Genomic DNA, 9,874 nt, shown 5'->3' with positions numbered 1-9,874 from the left:
TGGATGTGTCCCAGCTGCCTTCAAGCATGCTGTGGTCCAGCCCCGGATAAAGAAGCCCAACCTCGATCCCTCTGTCTTTGCAAATTTTAGACCCATCTCACAATTACCATTTTTATCAAAAATCCTGGAGTGCATAGTCTACACACAGCTACAATCATTCCTTGAACACAACAACATTCATGATAAATTCCAATCTCGCTTTAAACCACGACACAGCACTGAAACGGCCCTCCTCCGTGTCTTAAATGACCTGATTTCAGCTGCTGATGCAGGCAACCCATCCCTACTACTACTCCTTGACCTCACAGCCGCCTTTGACATGGTAGATCACAACATCCTTTTAGCTCGCCTCGAGCATCACATAGGCCTTAGGGGCCCCGCCTTAGACTGGTTCCGGTCCTACTTATGCAACCGGACCTTCTCTGTCCAACTTGGTGACTTCACTTCCTCTGTGGCCCCCCTCACCTGCGGGGTGCCCCAAGGCTCGGGCCTAACGACCACCCCTAGGCATGGTTTATTGTTCACAAACCACTCCTGCGCGTGATGTAATGCTTAAGTACTGTACTGTACCCATTCTGCAATCTGTTAATAAAGTTTGCAATCAATCAATCAAACAGCATGGGGACACATGGGTAGGGGTGTGTTTATTATACACGAGATACCCGTTAGGGAGTCCCGTTACAGGCAGCACATGTCTGGAAACAAATAGCAGCGAAAACGTTTGTATAATCAATAGAAAGAAGTACTGCTGCCCTGAAGAACTTCTTCCAAACAAAGAGCCAGTGTTGTTTACGCAACCCGGCTATAAAGACCATCGATGTTCGACATGAGCACAACAACAACACAATGCAACACGTAATAAAAGGGGGGGGGGGGGGGGGGTGAGGGGTGGGTCATATGTATTGTCATATGTCATACTGTACATTGGAATATTGACAAAACCATACTTGGTCATTTACTGTACATTGGAGGGGGTTGGGTTAGGACATTTACAGAGGCCAGTTTCGAATTGCAGTCTCCCGTAGGTGTTCTTTGAGAGTGGTTTTTGAAGAAGGGGAAGAGGAGGAAGAAGATGACATTGCATTTGATTTCCTTATGAAATGCAGTCTTGGATTGATACTCGATAGTAAATTATTTGTGTTTTCTGAGCGTTTTTTTGGTAATTTATTCATTAACGATAGCATACGAAACACACACACACCGACATGCGTTCGTGTAATAATAAAAAGATTATTATTCTGCAAGCGAATTCATAGCCTATACATTTATTTTATACAGAGACGAGAAAGTCTTAAGTTTGAGACTCAGTTTTTAATGGTAGGAACAACAGGTTGTGTGTGTTGTCTTTGTGGATGGGTCGCAATTAGGGTGACCAGGTGTCCCGCTAAGTCCCGCCTCCTCCCATCTGAGGTCCACGTAACGGTTCTTATTATCATGATGTTACTAGATAGCTCAGAGAAAGGTGGATTTCTGTGTTTATATCGGCCCTTGTGTCCTTAAGGGGAGACACTGCAGGTGAATAGGGTAAAAAAATTAACTAATAGATATCACAATGAAACTTCCCCAGTTGATTACTTATATTAAGACAAGACTTTTTTGTATTACAAGTTTTCTGAAATTGTATGTTTAAATATGCAAATGAGGCATGATCTACTTAAATATGCACTAATTTGCATATAATTCCAGGACAGAAATCTGAACATTGGATAAAGCCATTTTCAAAATTATAGTTTCATTTAGTTGACATATTAGAGCCAAAGGTTATTACAGAGGGGATTTTGGATATCTCTTTTTATCACTCCATAAATCAGAAAATACTCCATTCAGTCAATTTTTATGGTAAAATTCCATATTTCGCCACGTTTTTAGGAATAAAATGTGATATAAATCAGGGTATGAATGCGATATCAACAAACCCTTCTGTAAATACCTTCAGAACATAGATATGAATAGAACTGGAAGGTTTGGTGTATGTGAGTGCTACTGAAGTGGAGATTTCTGGCTCATAGTATGAGGGAAAACGCCTTCAAAGTTCTGTATTGTAAAATGCCATACTTTTTTTTTTAAACAGATATTTACAAACACAATACCTAATCAAACCATTAGTAATAGACAACCTAAACACATGCCTGATAACTGAATAATAATAATAATGATGTTATTGAACTGAACAGAACTACACACAGGCTACAAACAGTGTAGTACAGTGTAGTACCCCCTAATAGGCAAAAAATATTTGAATAGATATCACTATGAAACTTTCCCAATTTGTTATGTACATATAAACTAAGAAAAAATATATTGCAAGTTTTCTGAAATGTATGTTTATATATGCAAATGAGGCACTTCCCCATTAAATATGTGCACATTTATGGATGCAATAAGGCAAAATGATGTAAAATAAACAACTAAATGTGTGTTATTGACGTTTTATTGTCACTAGTTTCATAGAAGACATGTTTAGGAAGCAAAATATAACAAAATCTCAAAATCAACAAAAAAAGTATATTTGACTATTCACCTGCAGTGTCTCGCCTTAAGTGGGGGGGGGGGGGGGGGGGGTGGATCCATGTAGGGATGACGATTGCAGAAAGAAACCAATTGAAATGCAATGTTTTCCCCGGGTCTCTCAACTCTATAGCTTTATTATAGAGACCACGAGTGAGGCATAGAATTATACGCCTGCATTTATGGAGAGAGAGAGAGAAGAGATGACCGCTTATTATTTTCCACATTTAGAGTTTAGCATATTTACATTGTATTCCCCTATGTCATGTTGTCAACTTCAAACACCTGATAAGCCAAATATAATGAATACAACATTAGAATATTACGTTGAAAATTAAATCAACAAGCCTCGCCCTATACCAAACTACCGGTAACCATAAAAGAGTAGATAATTTCCAAATCTGGGCCTAATCTGATTTGCATTGCCAAATAACAAACCCTGTAGCCTAAAACAAATGAACTACAACTAAAGTGTATCGTAATTTGACACAAGTTGCACAACATTTTAAACACGGGCTAATGTAAAAACAGCAATACACTACACAGTCAGATTTTTTTCTTGCTGCAAGAAGTTAGATCCGCGTGACTTGTCCTGTTGCTAATGTGCCCTCTCTTGGTACAGTATATCCTACAGCGCTTACGTGTTGGGATATTTGAGCGACAGGACATTTTAACAACTGTAGGCTATAGTTCAAAAGCTTAACGTTTGCCTTAATATCGTGTTTATCAATAGCCCCCCCATGACAGCCCTCAAATATACTCTCTTTTTTAGACTCTTTTTGTATCACAAACAGTACTGTATTTGTAGATCTGGTATGTCATAAATGTATAGATGTAGCAGTACTGTCCATCTGTATGTATGTCATAAATGTTATGATGAATTGAAAATGGGGGACCCTGATGTAAACAAGACGAAAGTCTCTCTCTGGTCTGCATCCCCTTAACAATTGTGTGTATTGAGCCGTACTGTATTGTACTCATTCTGCAATCTGTTAATACAATTTTCTATCAATCAATGACATTAATATGTTGTGAGGTGACTCATATATGATTATGGGCTCCAATAAGAGCTCTCCATGGTGCTGATATACAGACCAGACACATCAGCTCTAAACTGAAGCTCATGAGTCATCTGTACCCGTTACTCACTATTACCTAACAAGTGATTGATCAAGATTAAAAAAATTATAATCCCAGTCACTATTGCCAATTGGTGTCGAGTTGATTGTTTTGCCATTGTATGCTCATTTACTGAACATTGTAAGCCTATCACAGTATAAATGACTTGTTAACAGGTAGTGTTTTTCAGTATTGTCACTGGTGGGGGTCTCAGCATTTCTGTGGTGATTTCATCAAAATCCTTGTTTACAAAGAGAACAGTAACATGATACAATAATGGTTCATAACATTTCTATCAATTCACAAAAACAGGCGGAAATGTGTTGAAAGTACTTTTACTTTCTTTTCTCTCACTAAGCTCTGTTCAACGCTTCAGCTGAAAACCTCAACTATACCGTTCTTTGAATCTGGACCGAAAACAAAATCTGCATTCTGAACCTTCTATTTATTTTAGATGACATTATTAACACTGGACACACCTTTATATGAACCCAGGTTGTTTATGTGTCTGTCTATTTGCAAATGAGGTATACACGAGGGACCCTCTCATATGTTTCATTCCGTCAGGTATTATGGGTTCGCCAGAGCTATTATAGGCAGCCGACACAAAAGCCCGGCTCCTTTGATATCTTGTAGGCTGATGTCAATACACCACGAGAACTGGGCTCGGAGAGGCTCCTAGCGGTGGATCCTGCCAGCTGTACTGTGAGACTTGATTATAACAGACATGGTTCTCGGTTACCTCTTGATTGAAACGTTAGGAGGTAGGATTATGCGTATAGGTCATATTAGTCACCTCCCTCTGAGTGAATGAAAACTTTATTTAACAGATTGCAGAATGGGTACAATACAGTACGGAATACACACAATTGTTACAGGGATGCAGACCAGAGAAAGATTTTCGTCTCGTTTACATCAGGGTCCCACATTTTCAATTCATAGTGAATTCATAAGGAACATAGTCTGTTCCTTAGTGTCACAACGCTTTTGAATCAAGAGATACGTGTCCGATATGCACAGTGATAATATATAATTTGTACCATTTGCATATGGCATTGTTGACGGGTCTGACTGGAAGAAATCGGAGTTATTTATTACCAGAGTTTGGACAGTGAGGTTTCAAAAAGAGTTCTAGGGTGTCAGTGGCGTAGAAACGGCACCAGAGCCGTTTATCTTGATATTATTTTTATTCAATGTTTTAACACGGATACAAACAAAGCAGACAGAACAGACAAAATCAAGACATCATGACAGAAATAAAAAAATATATATACCCCCCCCCCCCCCCCCCAAAAAATAAACAATAAAAAAAAGAAACAAGACAACCAGTCACTCCTTCGTGCCTCTTACCAGTGTTAGACAGACACATCAAATCATTACCAGAGTTTGGACAGTTCGGCTTCAAAGAGAGTCGTCAGTGGCGTATACGGTGGCCACAACGTGGCTTCCATACTGCAACCTGCATGGCCAAACTCTGGTAACGTATGGCTCGTTACGTATAACAGCACCACACGACAATGGTTATAGAAGAGAAAGGCAAACATATTGTAAAGAACTACATTTAGCAGTACACTAAATGGGGACCTGGCAAAACAGTGCCGTGGAACATTGTTAAAGTTATTTAAAGACCTCCGCTTCGCATGGCATTATTAGGTCATATAATCACTGTGTGCACTTCTGCCATCGAGCAACGAACATCTGGCAAAGGGTTTTATTCCCCAAATAGATGTATTTAGGATTTATAGGAGCAAAACCCCTTCAGTCATTCTGCCCTGAGAGAAAAGATAATCTTTTGTTTTCATTTACGAGAGTGAGAGCTTTGCAAAGCATTGGACACTAACAACGTCCATGCTGTAGTTTCAAGTTAGGAGGATGGTGGGATGGGATTGGACACAGTAAATGTCACATGTCACCAGTGTACCAGAACACTAGGTGGGGACAGATAATATTTTTGCACACAAAGTTTAGTGTTGAATAGCAAGTGCACTTCTACCCAGAAAATAACTATGACACTAACTCTTTACTATCACACTATAGATGGTTAAGCCTTTCACTGTAGTGTGTGATAGTAAAGGGTTAACCTTCTGTAGTGTGGTAATGAAAGGGTTAACCCTTTGTCGTGTGGCAGTGAACGGGTTAACCTTCTGTATTGTCGCGGTGAAAGTTAACCGTCTGTAGTGTGGTAGTGAAAGGGTTAACGTATTGTCCAGGATGCTTGTCATGTGACGTTCAAGGGGCAAAGAAGTGCGTTAGGGTGTAGAAAAACCTACAGCAGATTATTATTAAAATAAATCCAGTAGTGTTCCTTTCTCTTGTGCTATTATTAGTCATCAAGACAAACGTCTTTCTCAGGTCTGCATCCCCTTAACAATTGTATGTATTGAGCCGTACTGTATTGTACCCATTCTGCAATCTGTTAAATAAAGTTTTCATTCATTCATTCATTCATCACATTATGTAGTCATCTGGATGAGATGACTTGTTTTATAATAATAATGATAATAGTTATTATTATCATGATCAACGTGAGCAGTAACTCTGAGACCCACAGAGGAAGGTGGCACCCCCTGGTGTATTCTTTAGGAATGGACAATAATACACAAAGCTATGGATGTATGCTGTTAAAAATGTTGGCTATTATTTTATTACTAGATTATCTTTAAATCCCAAATCTGTGACCCCCCCCCATATCAATGTGCATGCATGCATCCCGAAGTTGGTTACCGTTAGTTTGGAATCAGGGCTGGTGTTCTATCGCCTTGCTCTAAGACAAACTCCCCCCTAACTTTAACACTTTCAATGCCCATCACGTCATATGACATTTGATCAGCCCAATGCCTGAAGGCCCACGACGACAATTATCGTTCTATTTTTTATTAGCGATCTGAATTCATATTTCATCAACCGAGTCTCCCGTTGGTACACCAGCCCCATCAGCAGCTCAGTATGGAATAAAGCGCCCCCTATCGTCTATCCCTGAGTAACTGCACGTCAGTCGCTTAGACTGACCTGGGATCAGTCGATATGTAGAGGCGGGGCCAGCTGGCTCCCTGAGCTGGCAAGCCGTCTGATGAACATGGAAGTGATCGCGGGACGGGAATCAGCCTGGAATATATATTCACAGTAGCCAATCGATAGTAGACAGTAGTGATCGATTTTTGGAATGGCGATCAGGAATTGTATTCGCTGAGATATCAACGTGTCCCCTATGTGTGTGTGTGTGCGCGATCGCCATTGAGGAAACCAGATAATCGATTTTCAGCTTGCGGCCCCAGCGTGCATACGTACACATACAATCGATAATCTAGCGTTTATTTGAAAAGATTCATAAATAGGCAGAAAAATGACAGTTTGTGTATTCTAGAATATTCCAGTAAACGTCTTTTATCATGGAATCTTTTTATTTTCCTTGAAAACGAGGGCTTTTCAAAATGCTATAAAACGAAAATGAACCGATAAAAAAACAATCCGCTTCGACAATGTTGACTGGAAAACGAGTCATTGATAAGCGACGGGCAGATTAGACACATAGCTATAATTTAAAACAGATTAGGCGTTATTAACGCTAACATTGAAGTGGATGGTGGGCATTCAAGCACTAAATCGTGCGCCCCCTGCTGTCACTGAAATTGTTAAGTAAACTAGGCGTTAGGTAGTTTGCAGGCTGTTCGAGGCGGAAATAGGCGCAGAAACAGGCGTCACGCGATTGGCGCACATGTCACATGACCAGAACAGTCAGTGGCCAATCAGATCGCGCAAACCGAACGCGGAAGTGCAACCCCGTTAGGGAAAATATTCACACAGGCAGGCGTCCTGATGTGAAATCTAATTGAAATGTGCAGAAGATCAAAAGTGCCGAGTGGGGCTCGGAACACAGTCTGTCCACGGCAGCCTGTAGCGTCTCCAAGGCCTTGTCCAAGTCGTCATTGGTGATGGTCAGGTGGAAGTAGAGGCTGTACGCCCCCTGGTGGTCAGGTGGAAGTAGAGGCTGTACGCCCCCTGGTGGTGGTCAGGTGGAAGTAGAGGCTGTACGCCCCCTGGTGGTCAGGTGGAAGTAGAGGCTGTATGCCCCCTGGTGGTCAGGTGGAAGTAGAGGCTGTACGCCCCCTGGTGGTCAGGTGGAAGTAGAGGCTGTATGCCCCCTGGTGGTCAGGTGGAAGTAGAGGCTGTATGCCCCCTGGTGATCAGGTGGAAGTAGAGGCTGTACGCCCCCTGGTGGTCAGGTGGAAGTAGAGGCTGTAGGCCCCCTGGTGGTCAGGTGGAAGTAGAGGCTGTACGCCCCCTGGTGGTCAGGTGGAAGTAGAGGCTGTATGCCCCCTGGTGGTCAGGTGGAAGTAGAGGCTGTACGCCCCCTGGTGGTCAGGTGGAAGTAGAGGCTGTACGCCCCCTGGTGGTCAGGTGGAAGTAGAGGCTGTATGCCCCCTGGTGGTCAGGTGGAAGTCGAGGCTGTACACCCCCAGGTGGTCAGGTGGATGTCGTGGCTGTACGCCCCCTGGTGGTCAGGTGGAAGTGGAGGCTGTAGGCCCGCTGGATCCTGGTGCTCTGGGTCCACAGTCTTCCTCAGGTCCACGTCCTGGACGCACACAAACAAACAAACACACAAGCCAGGTGAGTGAGCGACAGTGGCTCAGGAGCAGTGGTGCAGTGATGGGCAACCGCGGTCAAACGGCGTTTGGGCTTCGAAGTGCCCGCATCCTATTATTATGCAAAGTCTAGGTCAGGGGTGGCCAACCCGCGGCTCGCGAGCCGCATGCGGCTCTTTGCCCGTCAATGTGCGGCTCTTCCACCCATAAAAAAAAAAAATTTTTTTTACCTTTTTTTTTTTTTTTACCTTTTTTTTTTTATGTCACTCATTCCATAAGGACGTAGAATAAACATTTACAATATTTTTTTAATGGTCCATTGGCATGTTCTTGGTATCTGAATCTAGGGACATATATGGATCAGTGTCAGAAATAGTGTGTCTGTTACTAGGCTTGAGTAAATTGTAATGAACCAAAGGAGAATATCAATTCTATTTAAAAATCTTTGACTGTAAATAACACCATGCTAAAATTGACCAGACCTGAAAAATCTAAGCAAATGAATAAAGGGAAGATGATTAAACAGAAGGTTTTGTAGATACAGTACTGAATTCTGCCATCTTTTTTATAATGTAAATTTCTCCACCATTTTTCATCATATTGCAACACCGTTTTTTGCAAGACGTTCACAGAAAGGTAGAGAAACTAACTGCGTTCTGTTTTATGGCAATAACGTTCAGGTTTGTGGGAGATAATCCCAAAAAATAAGAGAAATTAAAAAGTAAATCCAGAAGTCAGATGATTGACAGGGGCTGGTGTGAGCTGGGTAGGGTAGTTTTTCGAAATTTGAAAGCCCTGAGTCTCTTCCTTCAAAAGACTACTCACTTTTGGCTGTGCCACTTCCTCCTGTCAATATGCGCCGGTTTCCGACTCAATGCCCTGAGATTTCTATAATCTTATATTTCACTAATAACAGTTAAAATAATTGGTAAACAAACGTAATGCTGAAAATATACACTTTTACTGTATATCTCGGGCTTAAGAGGTTAACCCTGTGAGGCCCAAATTAAAAAGAAATTAGCAACTTCAGAGGCCAGAGGGTGGGACGTATAAACACATTTACTATCAAATAGCATTGTGAGGCTGAACAACAGGACCAATTGACTATACATGTGCTTAAAGGGGAACTATCTTATAAATGGCTTTTTTCAGTGTTTACCATTGTTTCTTAGCTATGTGGACTTATATTAATAGGATATATGTCTAATTCTCATATTGGCGAATTCTTCCAATTCTCCTCTCACAATATTCACCCTCACTGAACTGAGTCATCTGAAAATGTGCATATCTGTGATGTCAGAGATTTCTCAGCTGCATAATAATGTGGCAGTTGATGTGGCAGTTGGCACCAGGCCACACAGTGGTTGGAGCCCAGCCTCAAAACGGCTTAAGATCTTGAGGTAGAAAAATGCGGTTTTTAGTACTTGATTAGAAATACAAAACAATGCATTTAAAAAAAAAAAAAACCTAGGTGTTCCATAGACTCACAGGAATTGTGTAAAAGTGCCCAAATAGTGAAAGAAATAGTAAAATAGTTCCCCTTTAACATTTTTTAAATAAACATTATTTTTTTAAATGGCTAAAAGTGATTTTGTAATTTTGCAACTGTGGGTCTCACATGGTACTTTTAACCCTGTGAGGCCCAAATAAAAAAGACATTAGCA

This window comes from Notolepis coatsorum (assembly GCF_963971535.1).
Source record: "Notolepis coatsorum genome assembly, chromosome: 4".
NCBI lineage: Eukaryota > Metazoa > Chordata > Actinopteri > Aulopiformes > Paralepididae > Notolepis > Notolepis coatsorum.
Note: the sequence above shows the minus strand (reverse complement) of the source record.